Genomic DNA, 20,197 nt, shown 5'->3' on the forward strand with positions numbered 1-20,197 from the left:
AGAAGAAAAAATATTACAACATGGCAATATTTACGGGAATAATTTGAAAGCAGAATTTGTTGTGCTTTAAACTATCAAAAAGAGCTCTGAAAATATTTTTTCATGCTTATTTCTCTAACAATCCTCATTTCTTGTAAGGACTCTCTAATGAATATAATTTGGTGTAACTTTATTCAACGTTCCAAGAAAATAGTCCAATATACTTTCTTGAGCGTTAAGAGTTGCTAAAAATATTAAATGTATTCTTTTAACTGTCGCACCAACATCAGACTAGTTTTAAGCAAAATAATGCAAGATGCGAGCATACCCCAGACGAACAACATGTTGTAGAGAAGCAAGAAAGAAAACGTAATGTTCCGGGGAAGGAATACAAAATGGTAACACCTACTTTACGTAAAAGGCAGTAATAACCTTATTATCGATAACTGCTTGCAGTTCCTGAGAGATAATTTATGATCAAAAAACACCAGGGACTAAAGCTACGTAAACACTGTTAGCAAACACTGTTAACCAATGTAATCATTCAAAAAAGGAGCAAATTATATCACTTAATAAACCAGGGTTCCTAGGAGTTTTTTCTGTTATAGAAGACCATGGGGTGTGCTGTAACTTTGGACATTGTTTATTTTATTTTTATTACCTCTCAGCTGCTAAAAGCCGACAATTTGTTTCAGAATAATACAGCTATATTTTGTTTTTTGCTAGAAGCACAGTATTTTGAATGTAATGAATTTCGGAGCACTCAGGAAGATATCATCTCTGTGTAGCCAAAAGGGAAGTATTTGGTCCACCATCACCTAATGAGTCACGGGAGAGACAAGAATATAACTACAAGTCTGTGCTGTGACTTGTTAAATCACTCATTCTTTCCTTTATTGTGTACATAGGAACATAAGTATGATCAGGTGGGTATGTGTTAAAATATTGGCAAATACGGTATTTTAATAAAAATTATGCATTTTTAGTATATGGTACTGGGGAGTTGATTTACCATTACTGGCAACAAGATGGACAAAGACCAGAAGCAGTGAGTAGTTTAAGTGGCTGTCATTGGCAAACCACTATATCATTCTAAGTAGCTGAGTAATGATCTAACATGTGGCTTTGTTTTCTTTGTGTCCTTTAGTGTTCCCATGTAATATTTGTCTAGGAGGTGACTATGCTTCCCATTTGAATCATTGGGAAGATTCCCATTGACTGTACTGTCAGCGGGCTTGGACTTTAAACCTAGGCTAAACTTAAAGGCATTCCCATAAAACACAGCAGCCCTGACCTTGCAATTTGGTTCACGTAGGAAGATATTCATGCTTACAGGACTCCTATTAAGTCGACAAGGCAAGGCATCAGTGCTGATCTTGTGTGACTGGATTACAGGATTGAAGCTGTGATTTGCCCTCCTAAAACCACTTTAATTTACTTAAACAGATAAATCCTAGTATCAGATTTCTTATTGACTACATTTTCTGAAATGCAAAAAAAAAAATTAACTTGTCAACTTTCTTCAGATTTTGAATGGACTACTTCACCTCCTAGCTCTGGATTACAATAAGGTGCGTGTAGGACTGAAGAGATAACAGAAATAACAAATAACTGAGGACAAAATAATAAAAGTGTAATTTCCCTTTCCTGTAAAACTGATACAAAATACTTCTGCCTTTTTTTATTCCCTCTAAGCTGATTTCTAACACTTACTTAACCTCGCCTCAAAAAAAAAAAAAAGTGGGCGCCTGAGTTGTTTGACAGAGTTCCTGTCATAAGGAAAGATCAGATCAGATTGTCTTGTCTCACACTGTAATTCCCATCTCTTCATCCTATTTTGCTGCCAAAATGATTATCAAAATTAAACAAAAAACATGCTCAAAGTGCTTCCCTTTTTTTTTTTTGGTTGGCTTTTTTTTTTTTTCCCCCCCCCCAGAGTAAAGCATCAGCCAGTATCAGGAAGAAAAATTGTAAACTTTTTAATAAAGAGTTGACTTTAAAATCATTAGACTGCTTCACTGTTTCTTATTTTAGGCTTCCTGTCTGCCAATTTCAGATACTATTACTTCTTTTTTAAAAAAGTGGGTGCCTCTACCAATAGCATTTGAATGCCAAATATAGCAGCATATAGTGTAGTCCTTACCTTGCAAGTTTTTGTATGTTTGAAAACAGTCATCTTGTATATGTCATTATTTATCACAGCTAGAATATCTGCTAGAAGGTAGAAGTTCGGTTCCTTCCCAGGCAGATCAGCTGCTGGATTTGACAAGTATATATCAGTAACAAAGACTTCACTAGAGGTATTTTCACTTGAGAATGCATTCTTTTGTAGTAACTAGATGTACAAACACGGAATTGAAGCTTTGGACAATGCTATTTCAGTGTGGCCTACAAAAAAGCACTGTTTACATGGAAGAAAAAGACTGCTAAAATACTGCATTCAGGAAAGGCTACAGTGCCTTATGGATACTGTATGAAAATACATTAGAATAAACTGAGCAAGTGCCAAAGAATCTTCATGAAGTAACCACAAAAAAGGGGGGGGGGATGAAAATCTCTGCAGATATTTAGATTGTTGACATTGGCAACTAAGTGGTTCAGCTAAATAGAAAGAAAACAGAACAGTTAACAATTGCAAGATAATGATTATAAACACAGAAAGAAAAGGTGAGGAAGAGCTCAGAAACTCACCTTTCACAATGACAACACAAACCAGACAGCTTTTATTTTAACCAACGGATTGTAGGGAGCACACCACATGCCAAAGTGAAGGACTAGAAACCTGCTATAGTCTGTACAGATAGTATCACTCAGAAGGCAGCTAGAGGGAAACAAGATAAGGCTGTCTAACTCTGAAAACGGTTAAAGCTTTCAGTCTTTCTTGACTAGGTGGGGGACAGACAAGTAAATCTAGTTTCTGTGGTAGTCTTCTATTTTCAGCCTAATAGAAAATTTATCATCTACAAACCTGACTTAAAATGACAAATATTTAAAGGTGCACAAGCAAGTCTTCACAAGCAAGGTGTTATAGGAGTATCATAAAAATTATTTCTATTTTTTAATCTCACTTACCAAAGAAATCCAAATTAATACATCTATTTATCCTCTGTTTTGGGCTTTTTATTTACATTAAAATTAGAAGGAACTCATTCAAACTTCTTCTCTGAACTACATCAGAATGATTATATTTTAAGAATGGCAAAAAATACACAGTACTCACAGTTTGCTTTCTTCATTCTAGGGAATTCTTACCATGAGCAGAGACCAGAAGTTAGAAATGTTGCAACTATTCAAACTCTGGAGCAAGTCATATATGCATGCAGTCAATGTGCAGTATTCCACAATACTTGGAATGCAAGGGTAAGACTTGAAAGAGGATTTGAGAACCTCTGCTGTAGAACAGATTTTTTTTTCTTTTTCTTTTTTTTTTAGACAAGAGGCCAGACAGCATCACTGTGCTCAAAAGGGTTATTTGTGAATAACTCAGAGCTAAAGTGATTATGGGCTCCAGCTCCTAGCCAAAAAAAAAAAAAAGTTTAAAAAACACCAAGCTTGTCACTGCTGCTGTTTTTTTTTGTTCAATGAGCAAGAGGTGAGCATTTGACTTAATTTTGATTTTGTTCCTTTACCCCTAGGGATAGTTTCAACAGAATGCATAAGATTTGAAGGAATTAAGAAATGTGGATATAGATAGATATATGTGTATATATATGCATTTTTGTCATTGAACTATGAGGTTAAAGATGCATAAAGGAGCATTTTGAGATGCACAGAAAATATTTATGATAAATAGAAATAGCAATAACAGAAGGCTTATAATGTGCTTTTACAAGCACAGCACAGTGCTTGATAATTAGACCTCTATCCATTATTTTTTTTTTTTTAAATGAAATGTAAGGCATTCTCTCCATTTTCTTAAATCTTTTTCTTAAGAGACATGGATATTTGCAGCAGAATCTTTGTTTTTTATGGCCTTAGTCATAGACCATCTCAAAGAGAAAGCCCACCACCTTGCATCTGACTTCCGATCCTAACGGGAGATTTTGACACACCTATTTTAGCATGTCTTTTCCCAAGTTTATTTGCCAGTGTATTCTGAAGCCCTTGAAATTACCTGTGAGCTGCAGGTATCATGCCTATATATACATAAATACACACACAAAACTACTGATAATCCATCTGAAAGTGATGACAAAATTAATAATTAGGGCTGGGTCACATCAGTGTGACAGTGAGTTAGCTAGAATGTCCTGTCCAGCCAAAATGTTAAACACTATTGCTTTAGTATGTACCACGCAAATTCCAGAAGCAATAAGGAATGTACAGTGACATACAGAGAGAGTTGATGCACTTCATAAACTGTGGATATCTTAACATAAGACAAAACGTTATAGTGCGTATTAGATTACATTCATTTTGCTTCCCCCACTCCTTCATTTCTGTTAAGATCATGTTTTGAGGGAAACAACACTCAGCTTTCATCATTAAGAGTATACGTTAATTTTGTATTCAAGATGTCAGCCTTTGCTTCAGCGTCGTCGATACCATTTCTCTACAGAATAAATGTAGCACATAAAACAATAGCATACTTCCTCAGCATTTATCACTTGTGGCATCAAGGCCCTGAGAATAAACAAAAAATGTACGTTAATTATGTCTTTTGATTCTAGAACCAAAAAATCAGCTGATAGCAGCTTTTAGGGGGGTTTGGGGCTTGTTTGTTTTTCATGCTCTACATCAAGCAGAAGATAAATGTTTATGCCACTCCTTTCATGCAAGTATTTTATTCAGCAAAAAGCAAACTCCAGAATATCTGTTAACACTAAGGTGATTTTAACTCTCAAGAGAAACATCCAGCAATGAATGTTATCCAGAGTTTCACAAGAGAATTGCTATGTCCTTTCTACACAGCTAGCATGATTTGCTTTCCCCTTCTAAACGAGACTGCAGTACAAGATTAGACCTACTTAATTGGGAAATACCTTGGAACTGTATTAAATTTTTCTGGTTTAAGATGTGGCATAAAAAAATAGAGTGTAAAAAGAATCCCCGTGAACACTGGTGGCTAACAATTGAGCTAGCCTGTTGCTCAGATACCAAATTTTCAAGGATAAGCATAACTGCGCTGTTATTCTCACACAGATTTTAAATTTGTTTGGTATGATGAGATTTGATAAATGCACATCTCCCAAATTTTATCTCTGAAAAGCCAGTCACTCTCTACCTATGACTTTACATAGGCAGAAACAGGAGCTTCTAAGTTATTTGTACATCTCATTTGTACATGTACCTCTGTGCTATTTATAGAATGAAAAATTGGAATGAGAAGCACCAAAACTAGCTCTTTTGTTCAACACAGCCAGAAGATCATTTATTAAAAGGCTTTTATTTCTATTTTTAAATAGCTCGATAAAATCCATCAATTGGTATTCAGAGTTCAATTGTAAACAGTTGCAATAAGTTACCATTGGGTATTGATTTTGTACATTACGCTATTTGCAGTGACAAACCGTAAGACAAGTCAAATCCAGCATATTTGTAAACTGAAATGCACTAAGAAAAACCTACGCCATAACTGAAAATATTCAAAAGATTGATATTTAACTCCCTCCTGTGGTGTAAGCAAGCAGCATCAGAATTCATCAACAGCTTCTAGAAGCTTAGATAGCATTCTCTATTATTCAAAAGTCTGTATTAACATCATTAGGGCAACAAGTTTCAAGTTTACTATGGAAACTCCTTTCACAAGTTAAAAATTGTTATTATAAAGTTCTAAAATACATATAAAGTTGTAAACATCTTTCTCTGCAACAGAGATTGTTTGTGCCAGACGTCTCAATCTCTCACATTGCAATTGAAACAAAAAACAAACAACAAAAAATAACAAATCACACACTTAGGGCCCAAGACTAAGGCCATAGACTAAAATCGTTTTGCACGGATAACATCGCAGTTCACAGGAAGTATTATAAACATCAGCATTTAAAGTCAGTCAGCAGAAGGGTGTAGAACCCATTTTCAATGAAGTTCATTGAATACTCATCACCTTCAGCTTATGAATCAGGCACTAAGCTTTAGATTTACCTACTTTTAAGAATGAAAGCTTAAATTACATCCAGGTATTTTATATTTGATAATAGATAAAAATTGACTACAACCAAAAGATTAAAGAACAGTGCTGCTTTAGAAGATATACCATTTTTGCGGTCAGTTTATATCTGTATAGATCTCCCACAAAGGAAGAAGAGAGAAATTTCAAAATATAATATAAATACACTGAGACCAACAAAATAAACAGAAGCCTTTCACGGCAGATTTTCTTTCTGGAAGTCCCTCGGGCCATTTTCTAAAATGGATTAGATTTCAAATGGATTTTGTCATTAACAATGAAACAACCACCTGTACAGGCTTGAATCCTGTATCACAACTGCCAAAAAGACTAAGATCATTGAGATTTCAGGATACAATTCAGGATTAATTTCAGAGTAAACACCAATAGAGTGTACTCAGTGGAAGGTGTTATAGGAAGGCAGCATGATGATAGCTCGCACTTCCAGATTATTATTCTTGTTTTCACACCAAATGTTAGCAGACTGGTATGTGTTCTTGAATTTAGTAATGCGAGCCGATTCATTAATACTTTTATATCCAAAAAATTGTCTATTTGAAAGTTCTGTCAAATGCAGCTCCTCGTTGAAGATTAGAGGTTTTGTAGTCTCGAATTTCAAAAGGGGAAGCATCATAAATTTTAACTAAAAAAAAAAAAAAATCCTAAGTTTTCCCCCAGTTGACTGCAGCACAGAAAACATGCGTAAGTGTCAGAACATCTTATTCAATGCATTATTGGAAAAAAGATTTTAAAATATTAAGAGCATATTCATAAGAAATTTTCAAAGTTGATGACAAAAAACAAAAAACAGTCTGGAAGCTAGCATAACGCTAATGTCTTAAGTTTTGACTGCGTTGTATTTGATAATTCCCAAGTTCTAGCTGGAATTCTCAGCTGACAGAGGTATAGCAAGTTTGGATTACTAAATATTGGATTTTAATCAAAGCAGCTGCTGTGAAGGGAGGGGGAAGCAGAACATGTGTCACACTGGCTACCTACTGCTCTGTCAGATATACCCTTTGTCATATACCCTAATGACAAAGTAAGGATGCTTACATCTGTTTTCTGTCAATGTGTTATATGTAATTACTGGGAGCGTTTCTGAAATGGAACAGAACACCAGCATGCACACATGCTAAGAAACGGCAGGGCGGGAAGGGAAAGGAAGGAAAATAAAATAGGTAGGACCCAAGCCATAATTTGGCAACAGAACAAAACACACACACACTTGACAGTAAGCCGATATATTAGAAAAGTGGTTACGGCTTGCTCCTTCCAAAAATTAGAAGTGTGTGTACCTACAAGGAGGCCCAAGGGAAGAGGAAAGGAGGAAAAAAAGCAAGCTTTGGAAAAGCTTAAGAAAGTGCAGTCTTTACAGTCTTAAAAATAACCTCTGGAAAAGCAAGAGGCTAGAAAATGTCTACAGATAAAACTGCTTTGCGATGCATGATGTATACAGATGTGCTTTAAGACTGCACTAATACCACATTGAGAAGCACACCACCATCTCTACTGCATTTTGCATTGTAATGCCAGAAAGTAAGAGTTTGCATGAGCATTCCAACATCATACTGTGATAATATGGGTTTTACCCACATGCAGACTGTGTACACACATTTAAAAGTATCTTTTCTTTTGTAAAGCAGTACACTATATATAGTAACGTTCCACTCTAACATATGTTTATGGGAAATTGCTAGGCAATTCATTCTAAGTATTGAATATTTTCTTACTCAATTTATTCGATTTCTAATGGCAAAAATCAAACTCAGGAGGGATCTGGACACTGATGAGTGACAGTTTAAAAGCATTAGAGTTGATTAGGAGAACCCTTAGATTTTGCTTAGAAACCCCTCTTTTCAACACTAATAAAAATAGCATGATTAAGGGGAGAGGAAGTAAGAAGGCAAATCCTGGTTCATGTTAAAGGCCCCTTATCCCTATTAAAAATGTTATTCTTCTGCACTATAAGTTGTCCGTGTCAGTCTCAACCCTAACAGGGCATTTACTCAGAAAAGCGCTTTTCATTTCTGACTTAGAGAGGCCGTGAAACTCCCTATAAACTGATTCTTAGCTGAGATGTTTTCCATCTTTTGAGATGAGTTAGTATCAAGCCATTTGTATGAAGAAAGCAGTGGTTTAAATATATTGTGTTTGATTTATATATAGTTTCAAAGGATCTCCATCATCTTGGTTCATTATTCTCCCCCTAAAGAGGGGAAAACTGCCATTTGAGTGTAACCTCTGCCAGTTTAATAGTTCCATTAGTGCAAGAATACTGCTTTCAATTTATGACCTTCCCAAGCTTAAAGTGCAACATATTATGTGAGATTTTAGCATACTAACTATCCTTTATTTCAATTTCACGTGGAATGTTCAAGTTAAGTTACCTTTTAGGTTTTAAGCAATAAAATCCAAGGCAAAGTACATAAACTATGTTAAAATGGATTAAATCCACTCACTTGAGACATATTATTTAAAATTTATGTTCATTATACATATAATATACAAATACCTATCACCATGTTGCTTATCTGTATTGCAGTTATTTAAAGTGATCCTGTAATAGTGATTAAAGGCCACTCACGCAATGCAAGTTTTGCTTATGACAGGTCTATAGTATCTAGATTGTATCACAGTCCAGATAATAATACTACCCAACACTCCAAGATCCCCTCCTGAATAGGCTTGTTATCCATAAAAAGACAAGTCCTGGCACCCCACTAACCACATATTTAAATTCTAATTTACAGGTGGTTTATCTTGTTTTTCCTCCTCCTCCTTTTTTAAATCACCACCCATAAGTGCATAAAAACAGGATTAATGCTTTTATGCCTTCAGCTACTCTTCTTGCTTATTAATCTAACAGTATTATTTACAAATGTGTGTTGTATGTAACTGTGGTTCCAATAGCCCACAGTTTCAAAATAACGTACATCTGGGAAGAGAACACTCTAGGCCAAGCTGTTCAGCTGAGCAGAGGGACTCTTGAGTAGTAACTACAGGTACAGCTGTGCCAACCAATTCTTTATAGAGGGAAATCCAAGCAGTCAATTGTGGAGGCAGGGTTGTGTTTAGGTACAAAGGTAAAAGAGCTCAATATACAGGAAGAGAGTTTTTCCTTTACCTATATAGTTAATTATAGAGATTAAGATGCAGTTGCACAATGACTTCTTTAGCAATCAAGCCAGCTTAAACAGGCTTCAGTTCATCCCTACCTTCATTCCTGTGCCTTGAGCTCTGCCAGCTGTTTTTAGGGTCAAGCTGTGGATAGGTGACAATTGAACACCATAATTCAAATAAGCCACAAACTTTTTGGGAAATGTCTGTTTCTGACATTTGGGGATTTTAAATCCACGTTATTTCAGCAGTCTTGATCCACAAGCACTTCTGTTAATACCACTGCAAGGGTGATAAACTGCAGCAGCGGAGACAGAAAGGAAAAGCATCAATAGCTTGACTGCAAGGAAACTGTTGCTGTCAAAATAATTACTTATAACCTATAATCTATTATTATGTTGCAGTTTCTGGTAATTTTGTGACTGGTAATCATGTGGTTAAAGGTCTAGAAGTTAAATAATTAAGAGCATATACCCATGAAAAAGTTATTGTCTAAATTATAACAAATGGCTTTTTATCTCTTCTAACATCCAGAAGAAATAGTCAACCAATGGGGATATAAAATACATAAAATACCATTTGACACAAAAACTAGCATATCTTACTTTCAGCACTCCTATAAGCTTAGAAGAAGCTAATACTTCTCTCCATAACACTGCTAACTGGCATCTCATCTTCATAACATCAGGCTTCTTGCATAAGAAGGCTTTTGTGCAGTGAGCTAACGCACAAAGAAACACTACGTTAGAAACTCTACTGGCTTTCCAGTTTAAAACAATTCAGACTGTATGCAACGTTGCTTATTCCGTTTCCAAAGTGAAGTACGATAGACAGCAAAAAGGGATACTTAGTGTATGGATCACTAGGGTTAGTTTACTCTGCATCAAGTCCTCACTTTTAATTCACAGTGAAGAGCAAGCTGAAATGCATGCTAACTCACCATATCACTACTTCCCTCTTCAGGCAAGTCCACAGAGCACATTAAGCTCATCTGTGCTAACTCCCTTTGTTGAGATTTTCAGGCGCTAAAGTTTGACATACTGCACGTTAAGTTTCTCCATCTAAGTGCCCAAAGGAGCATATTCCTGCAAATTCTTATTCACAAGTAACTCTATTGCTTTCAACACATTTGCTCCACTCTTTGCCAAACACTGTGGAAGTCTGTCCCAAAGCCAGCAGGCCCAGAAATGATTACTATGCTTCAGTGATAACAATCTTTTTTTCAAAGAAAGGAAATGTTCCCTTAGAAAATTATTTATACTGTGCCCATTTAACTGCAGCCCAATGAAGTTCATGAGATATTGTTCAAATTAGAGCAGTACCATTTTTGAGAAAAACACTGCTGAGAATTATGCTATGCTGAAGACTCCCCACCCACCTTTTCTTAAAAGCTTTCCAATCCAAAGTGTTTTAATGACCAGTAGTTGCTGTTGGATTCAGAGCAGGAGTTCAGTTCTCTAAGTAAGTTTCCTTAGAAATTATTGTAAACAGTAGCCAGAGCACTCAGCAAATACAGAAAAAAAGGATCCGTGCAAAAGAGTCAAACTGAGTTCTAGTCTAGTGTTAACGGGAGACCTGTAGAAGTCCCGCACAATTTTAAGATTAAGAAGTACTTTCCACTTAGAGGCAAATATTCCTTACTAAAAATAATCCCTGTTATTCAACAGCCAGTTTACTAGCAATTACACAAGTATAATTTTAATTTAGCTGTCTACTTCTCACTAAAACCTTAACTGTAACCTTGTCTCTGTGATTCAATCAGTTAAATTTCTATTAATGTTAAAAATAGTAATTAAAATTTTAGCACTTTTTTACCTTTGCTACTCCATACCAGAGACCTGCTAGTGCAAAAGCTAGCACAGAAGTCACTAGCTGTATGATGTGAAAATTACTTGTCACATATTTTATGTTTGAAAGCATTTTCTTATATCCAGTTGTTTTCTCTGAAGATACAAGGTTTAAGTAACAAAGAAAAAAACATGGTTTCTGGTTGTTTAAGAGTCCCATAGTATATTCACTCAGTGAGGCAACTGGAATAGAATAAAGATCAGAAAGTCCACCAAATTCCAACTCTCCAGGAAACGCAAGCTGCAATTCATTCTCTATGCTGCTGCTCGTTTCTGATTCCAGGCACAGTGAGTTTTGATTATACTGCAACTTTGACAGCCAGAAGTATGCAAGGCATACACTGTTGTCTCCTGGACAGAACCAGCTACTTAAGCCTTTAGCAAAACAGCAAGCTTTCTCCATCCAGCCCTTTACTGAAGTACTGTTAATGCAAAGAGAAACCCTATCAAGTCTGTCTTTCTCAGAAGAAAAATGCAGACAAAATGAGTCCTTTGAAGAAGCAGCTGTACTTGAGTTTCTCCCTGCCGATTCACTCAAACTCAGAGGCATTTCCTTGCCAATATAACACAGAGGTATAGCATTAAAGACTGAACAATTCCTGATCTTAAAATATAGTAATTCTTTTCGTAAACTGTTACTACGATTTTGAGAGCTGTTCAACAAAGAATGTATGTGTTTAAGGCGAGTTGCTGCCTTGTGATGACCTGGGCCACTTTCAGATACTTGTTTCTGGTTTAAGTCTTCTTTCTCCATATTCCTACAGGAGACAGGCATAGCTTTGCTGTTTCACAGCAGGCCGAGTCTGAAAAGCGTGATTGACTTTAGTTCCAGCATAGAGCACAAGCAGCCTACCAAGCCACAAGTCAGTGGATCTCAATATGGACCTAAAAAAGAAAGAATACAGAAGGTTAACACAATAATTCCCCACCCCAGATTTTTTTAAACTCATCTCAAAGAGAGCTCATCTGCTCTTCTAGATTCCAGTTCCTTTTGTGACCAGTAGATGGAAAAATGATTTCTTTAACGTGAAGAAAAGGAGTAACCTAACTGTAGAAAGCAACAGTAGTGCAAACAGATAGGTTCTTCCTACAGACTGCCTGAGCTCATCCAAAGGAAGAGAAGGAAGGGGGAAAGAGGTAGGCTCACATATAAACTTTCTTCTGTAGTTTCAGTTTAGTCTGTTAGGAACCCTGTTTTGATAACGACGAGCAAAGTGAGTCAGCAAATTAGCAGCTAGAAAGATGCACTGCATAACAGTACAATGTTCTTTAACCAATGAAAATACAGCCTTTTAGCAAAGAGAGGTTTAACATTAAAGGCAAATGTTAGCGTCATTTTCCTGTAAACGAAAATACCTGCTGAAATCAAAGACAGAACACCAGAAACCAAGGATATATTTATTGTTCAGCGCTTCCGGGAGAGAACCGGTCAGACTGGCTACACCAGCATAATTAGAGGGTAAGCTGTTACGTTGTAGTCAAATGCCAAGCCGATGTTGTTACAAGAGAATTATGCGCCAACACAGATAACAAACAAAGGGAAGGCCTTTTTAGCCACCAGGATTACTACGCTGCATGGATAATTCTTGGCAGCATGGCTCAGGTTCAGGGTAATTAGGTCCCAAAAATAAGAGGGACACTCCACATTTTAACTTCTTCCCATTTCATCTTATTTTGCATAAATCACAACCTGCAGCCAGACCTGTCCTTTAACACTCAGCCACCAGCTAGATGGCAAAACTTTCATTAAAGCTATGAACCTCAGTCAAAAGGAAAGTGACCACTCTTTGGTAAGGGCAGATGTTGTGATGACCTGCGTAGCCCACTTCTGTCGCAAGTTAAAAGCAAAGCTTCCATTTCATCACAAAACCAGCAGAACGCCAACCCTGCCAAGGGTGAGCGCTCTCCGTGGGTTTTGGTCAAAGGTAGCTTAGGGAGTTCCCTGTTTTGCGGAAGCAGGCTCAAGATGGAAGAGATGCAAATTAAACCTGAACTGTCATTTTCATGCAGCAACATTATCATTCGAAACTATCTCTACGTTTTCCCCGCTATAATTGTTCTCGACTGAAAAAGAAAACAAAAAAAATCAAGCAGGAAACGGTTTATTAGCCCCGTGGAAAAGTCCCAGGAACATAGTACCAAAACGCAAGATAAAAACATAGTTAACTATGACTTGGTAAAGAGAATTAAACTTCAGACGAAGTGGTATATGCGCCGCTTCGAGGATCAGCAGTGCGACCGTGCACTCGCAGCACCAGACACAGGCACACACAGACGTACGACAGGGAACAAGCCGCCGGGCGCTGCCACGGAGGAAGATGTCCTCCGGGGACACAGCAGACGCGACGGCCTCCCGCCGCCAGGCCGGCGAGGGCCACGGCTCGCGGCGCCTCACCGTTACTCGGAGAGCTACCGGGCAAAGCCCCGCCAGGCCCCCGCCGCCACCCACCTGCAGCCGCACGTTGAGCATCATGGAGGCGACGATGTAGAGGTAGGGGAAGTTGATGCGGAGCTTCCAGGCCAGGTCGAAGAAGATGAGGAGGGTCCTGGTCAGCCCCTTGCAGAAGACCCCGTAGGACCTGGCAGCGGCCGACTGGGAGAGCCTGGCAGCCAGGGCGGACAGAGCCGCCGCCATATACCCGCGCCCGCCCGCCCGCCGCGGCCCCGCCGCGCCGGCCTCGGCCGCCCGCCGCCCCCTCCCGCGCGCGCCCGCCGGTGGGTGTCGCCGCCGCCGCCGCCTCAGAGCGTCGCCGCCGCTATGACGCCGCAGCGTGCTGACGCGCCCCAACGGCCCGCCGCGCTCCCCCCGCTGCGCATGCCCGCGGTGGGGCGGGGCGGGGCAGAGCCCACCCCCCCGCCTCAGCGGGCTCCGCCCACCCGCTGGGTGAGGGCAGGGTGCTGTGAGGGGTGGGGCGCGCGCCGAGGGCGGGAAGGGCGGCCGTTGGGAGGTGCGCGCGCGGCCGGGGCCGGGGCCGGGGCCGGGCGGCTCTGAGGCGGGGCGGCGGGGCGAGGCTCCCGCAGCTGGCGGCGGTCTGCTCCGCGCCGCTGCGCCTCGCTCCTCGGCCGCGGTTCTCTCCCGAGGGCGCCGCGGACGACCGGCGAGCCCCTGGCGAGCGGCTGTGGCTCCTTGTAAAACCTGTTTCCTGTAGCGTTAGCGCCTCTCAGCTGGGGAGGAGAAGCTGGAGGGCTTGGCCCAGGTGTGCTCTCTGGACCTTCTCAATAATAACGTGCATGGGCCATCAATATTGATAACAATTTTCAATTTTGTTTAATTATTATTCTGTATGCAGTTAGATGATCAGTTCTACAGGCTTACAGTTTCCACAAGGGAGTATTTTCTATGCTTTTCAAGCCACTGTCTCAGTTACTCTTGAGTTTACAATACATTGTTTGAGGACAGGTTATACTTTAAATTTCCGAAGCAGTTTCCAAAAGTTTCTTAGGAAGCTCTTCAAAATAAATCAGCATCACGGCACTCGCCTTCCGGGTAGGGGGAACAGACACAAAAGATGACCAACACCGTTTATGAAGACGATGAAATGCAAGAATAAAAGGCCCCAACTGTTTGCAGCTTCCATTCAATTAACTTCTAATAACAGTAAAATCAAACAGAAAAATCAATCTCTTCATCTAGACTCTTTGTAAATTATTATATTTACTTTTAATCCCAGAACAAGACTGGACGTATTCCCAGGCTGATACGCAATTCCTCTGATTATAATGCTGTTTTGCCCTGTCCATTAATTATACAATGGAGCGGAAAACACCTAGAAAACTCAGTGTGCCTGGAAACTGCAAAGTGTACAAATCAAATTCAGGAAACTGCAGGCGCTCGCTGGCGTTCTCAGGAGTCAGGACACCTCAAGGATACAGCGTTTTAAGAGATTGTCGTATTAGAGGGGTGAGGAGGTGCTGCCTGTTCGAAAAGGCTCTGTGAGGTACGAGGCAGGCGGGTCTTTTCTCAAAGAAAATATATCTTAAAACGCACCTAATCAGGAACTTGTCCATCTTCCACAGGATATCCTACCAGATTCAGTGCACATCAGATCCCTCCTTAGCCACCGACTTCTGTCAGTTCTTCAGTCAGAGATGAACGATCCCTTTCCAGGCCAGGGAGGACTGGTCTATGATTTCATATCCTTTGTCTGCCTGGTCCTCTGGCACCTACCTGCAGTACCGCAAGCGGGGAGACCTTTCAAAGGACTTGTGAGCTGCACTGCTTTCATTTTGGAGAACTTGGAACGATAACACCCACTCTGATCATGAGTCCATTCAAAAAAATTACTTTGGGTTATTATTCCAGCAAGTAGTGTAAAAAAGGGCAAGAGCATGGAGCTGTGTCAATTATTCAGAAAGTTAACGCAACAGCTTCCAGTGCCACAGTTTCTTAACCTCTCTGGCACTGCTGGCCAACGACAGGCACGGGGCTTCTGCACGCAGAAAAGTAACGTAGCAGCAGTGGTACTGCTGCAGCGTAGTGCGTGGGATTCCCACCCTCCTTGCTATGCCAGCTCAGCTCTGCTAGTTTGTGAAGACATTAGTTCATCTTTTCTCTCCTTCTTTGAGGTTTTTAATAACCCCGTTAGTATCAGAGGCACTGGAGGTGCAAGAACTGAGACGGCTTCCCCAGGCCCTGAGTTGGAATAGCAGGATAATTCACGCTCCTAATCGTCTCCTTTCCCTTCTCTGTCATGTGTGCTGAGATAACCTACTCAACAGCTAAGCACAAATGTGATTTGGCTGCCACAGGACATGTAAACAGTTTCCATGATTAAACTGGAATACAATGTGGTAAACAAAGATTAACTCAAGAAGCTGATTAAACTTTTATACTTATCAGTAGATATCTGTCAGATAGTTCTGGCTTATGTTGCTCATTGAAAGCGATATGACACAGTATCAATTTTAAAATATGGAATAACAAATTGGCACAAAAATGTTAACAGTAAATTACTTCCTACACTAAAAATAAGTGATATCAGTTATGTCAAATCAATAAATTAGTATCAATATTGATTTGGATCCAATTATTTAATTAAGTAGTGAGATTAACAGAACAAGCTTTAGGATTCCACAAAACAAAACAGTCATTAATGCGACTGAACACCAACTTAAGAGCTTCACCAGATTTTGTCAGATCAGGCTTTGGAAATTAGTTAATTATTTAGACAGTTAAACTAAACCTCAAAACCAACTCACACTTCCCCCTTCGATTTCAGCTCTTTCATGGTGGTAAACTCCTTCCTTTCCAGATTAGACAGAACACTGCCTACGGGAACTGTTGACAGCCATTTGTGGCTGATGGCGGCAGAGATCTTTTTCTATCACCTTAATCCCATCATCCCCTGTTATTGCTTCCTGCAGCTGACTCCCCCGACTCGGTTGCATCAGATGAGCACACCCTTATCTGCCAGGTCCTTTCATGTTTTATTTCATTCTACCTGAAATTTCTTCTCAAGTATTTAATTATTTATTCCTATATCTAATCAAAAAATCTTGGTAGCCAACATTACCGACTTGTTACATTTTCAAAACGCTCTCTTAAGCGTCTCCACTTATATCCACTGTATTTAGGAGCAGTTCCTCACAGGCATATGCAAAGATGCCTCTGTTCTCCTTCAAGGCTCTTTAGTTACCGCATTTCCCAAAGAATGCCAAATTACGCTTTTGATGTGCCTACCACATGGACCAATATTGCCTAATAGTATTGCCCTGTTTAACTATATCTAGCTGTCCTCTCTTTTGGCGAGGCCTCTTTTGGGAAGGGACATCCCTTTGCTCTGATGTGTGGCACAGGACAAGCCCTATGCTTATGATTAAGTCCCCAAGGTTCTCTGTTAAAACAGCAGTGAAATAATAATAGCATAGACAAAGTATGAGCACTTAATATTTTAAATGAGACAGAGTTTAGGGTTATTTAAACTTAGAGTCCTTTCCTTCTGGTGACTGATAAGCGACTGAGGTCATAACAAAAAACGGAGAAAGGGAAAAGTCAGATATTTAAGACAGCAAGCCATTTTGTTTTCTTCAGTTCCTGTAGTCTTCTATACTCTTTTGGACTGAAAGTTAAGAAAAACAAAACAAAACTAGAGTAAAGATGTCTCTTAACAAACACCTTTTTGTGAGCAGTTTTTTTTTAGGACTGAAGGAAACTTGTCACCAGCTATGGCAGCCTGTCTGCTGACATTGTATTTTCCTTCCCCAAGAGCGGTCTGTCTTGGAATCCCAGGCATCCTTCAGGGGCCTTATTGTCCCTCTCTCCAAAATCTTTCAGAAAATGAAGTGTAAAACACAGATGTGGTTTCTAGCAACACAGTGCTGTCAAGTTATAGTTAGATACATTTTAAGCTACTGATAATATGAACAACTCTTGCAGAAGCTATTGTATTATAGCGCATTTAGTGTTGTATAAAGCTTGCCCTCAATAGTGTTAATACTTCAACATATTCAATATTAACAAGATGCAAGATCACATTTGAAGAGATATTTTTCATCAGCTTAATAAAAGCAGAGTCTATCATTTAAATCAGAATATCTAGCTGCCGAAAGTAAGCTAAAATACTAGTCACCGAATTGCATCTCTTGGTAAAATATAAAGAAGGTGATTAACCTATGTCATCATTAAACTGCATGTCACCACTGTTTTGCAAAGAGAACGGTTTTATAATCTTTATATTTAGGAACTGGAGAATAAATCAAATAGCTTCTTTTTTTAAGTATTCATCTTATCAGAAATAGTTACGTAGCAGCTTATCAGCATAAAATAATTTAAAAAAATGAAGTTGTTCATATAAGCTCTGTATTCTGCTTACGCTAAGTTAAGCTAGTTTATTGTTATTTGTGCTATTTATTTCTCTCATAAGTTCTTCTTAATTTTCTACAAGCACTTCCAAGGAGGAATAGATTCCAGAATATATAATCACTTTTTGACAGTTGTCTTATTTCTGTAATAAATGTACATTTATGTTCTGAATCCTCATCATGTTACATGAGCAATCATTGAATTTAATTTCTGGGTTTGATCTAATGTGGTTTTTGAAGCTATGTCTGTTTGTTGTCTTGCCTTCCAGTTCAAGAGAGGTTGTTAGCTGGTACACAAGTTATAGCTGGGAAAGAGGGAACTAGGCTTCCCATCGCTCCACCTATCCCCCGTCAAACTGACCACAGAAGACTCGGTCCATTTCAGGTCCTGGTTCTGTTAAGTCCATAAGCAAGTCCAAAACCTACTCAATATTTCAAAACAAATCAGGTTGCCAGGTCCAAGTGTGTAGCCTTGGGTCTTTATTCACATAACTACGTTGAAAAATGATCGGCCAGTGGAAGGCAGTAAAACCAGCAATACTGAATGGGCTTATGTAATAGTTAAACCTTTCTTTATCCTTCCCTTTAGCATTTTAAAGCCCACTTCTGTGAAACGCTGGACTCAAGATAGGTAAAAGCTGAGGGGAATCTGTTCCTTACACGTCTCTGCGCTTCGGCAGTCTGTCACCTCAGGACATGATGAGATGCTTACAGCTGGCAAAAGGCTTATTCCCTTATTTCTACTGAGAGAATTACAGTGATAAAAAAGAGAAGTAACACAGAGAAGTTTCAGTTCCTTGTTTACAAATATATCAAAATGTCCCTATTCCAAAAAGCTTACAGCCATATACAGTGAATACTGTATAGTCCCACTGTCTTCAACACCAGCTCTCTACAGTAAGCACTCTGTCAGTTAGTTACTGCTGGCTAAACCTGAGGACAGGCAGACACAAATGAATGCAAAGTTTTATGTGGTTGTTATAACTGACATTCTTCACAGAATAGATGTTTATCAGAAGCTACCCAAAGAAAATCAATGACTTGTTTCTTTTGTGTATGTATGTATACCAGCTAAACCATCTATGCTAACATCACATGAATGTGATGCATTTATTTTACAATGCTTCATTGCTAATTTAGACATTTTTATGCTAGCATTTTATTTGCATATTCCTTTAATCTCTTCTCTCTAATGCAGCACATGCTGACATTTAAAAGTTGTGGTTCCTTTTTTACTGTTGGCTTTGGTTCCTCTAGAGCAGACTGCGTACTATATTTGAACAGTGCACATATCACATGCTGGTACAGGTCTTTTTTCAAAGATTCTGGAAACTAACCATGCCGAAAACGTCTGCCTAGAATATCTAAAGTTGTAGACCATTGTTTGTGCATTATATTCTTTTCTAACATGATTTTTTTGTCACTCTAACTCCCCAACTTCAGTGAAGATACTCTGAATTTCCTCCACAATGAGAGATAGCGTCACTTTGCTAAATCAAACCAAGAGCGCTATTAGTTTGACTAAAATACATAACTAAAGAATTCAAAGATATGCAGTTTACAAAACTGCAGAACTCCAGCAGACTGTATTACGTGCAGACCCGTAAGTGTTAACTACTATCAAAACAAAGTGAATGAGTATTATGCTGATTAAAACATGAGGAAGCTGGGGGGCTCAGTGACTGACAGGCCACAACGGCACATGATGTCACAGAGGGACCTGGAATCCAGGAAGGAATTTCTGGTGCTCAGTGCTGTGCTTGCATGTTTCTTTCCACCAATTACTATAGCCCCGGTATTACATTAGTAATCATGTGCCTTTTACCACCAACTCAAATGAGCATAACATCAAGTCGCAAGTACATTTTTTAAGTAAGACAATTCTTCTAGCTATCATAGGATGAAAAAGCATTTGGAAATCCTGTTCTTCTCCAATAAGAGAAATACTTCTAAGTTTTGTTGTCTGCTTCTATTTTTATTACGAATATCCGAAGGTTTAAGAGTACATAGGCTATAAACTTTATTCTGCCCTCTGACATGATTCATGATTCACCTTTGGTTTGTGCAAAATTTGCTCCTGCATTTCTTCAGCCCAATCCTTAATTTCAAGTAGCTGTGAACTATGATTACAGCTTTTCACCCCAAAACAGTTTTTACACTATCAACAAAGATAGGCTTTTGCTTTCGACTTAGATACTGTAACACACTGTTTGCTGAAAGCAATTGAACAGCGCTGCTGGCAGCAGGAAGTGTCATCTGAGATTAAGAGAACAGATCTCTGAATCACGCTTAGGTGTTCTGTTTTTTTTTTCACTGATATGTTTCCCCCTATGTACAACAG

The 20,197-nt window shown here is 39.1% G+C and overlaps 1 long non-coding RNA gene across 1 annotated transcript; it reads right to left on the reverse strand.

Annotated features, from left to right (window-relative positions):
* Positions 1–2,679: 2,679 nt before the first annotated feature.
* Positions 2,680–11,923, reverse strand: LOC104149647 (uncharacterized). The gene is made up of 2 exons (XR_011134682.1): positions 11,024–11,923; positions 2,680–4,602 (listed from the first exon to the last, which is right to left on the reverse strand). It is a non-coding gene; the product is annotated as an uncharacterized lncRNA (long non-coding RNA).
* Between the last annotated feature and the right edge of the window lie 8,274 nt (positions 11,924–20,197).

The sequence above is a fragment of the Struthio camelus genome, chromosome 15 (assembly GCF_040807025.1).
Source record: "Struthio camelus isolate bStrCam1 chromosome 15, bStrCam1.hap1, whole genome shotgun sequence".
Taxonomy (NCBI): Eukaryota; Metazoa; Chordata; class Aves; order Struthioniformes; family Struthionidae; genus Struthio; species Struthio camelus.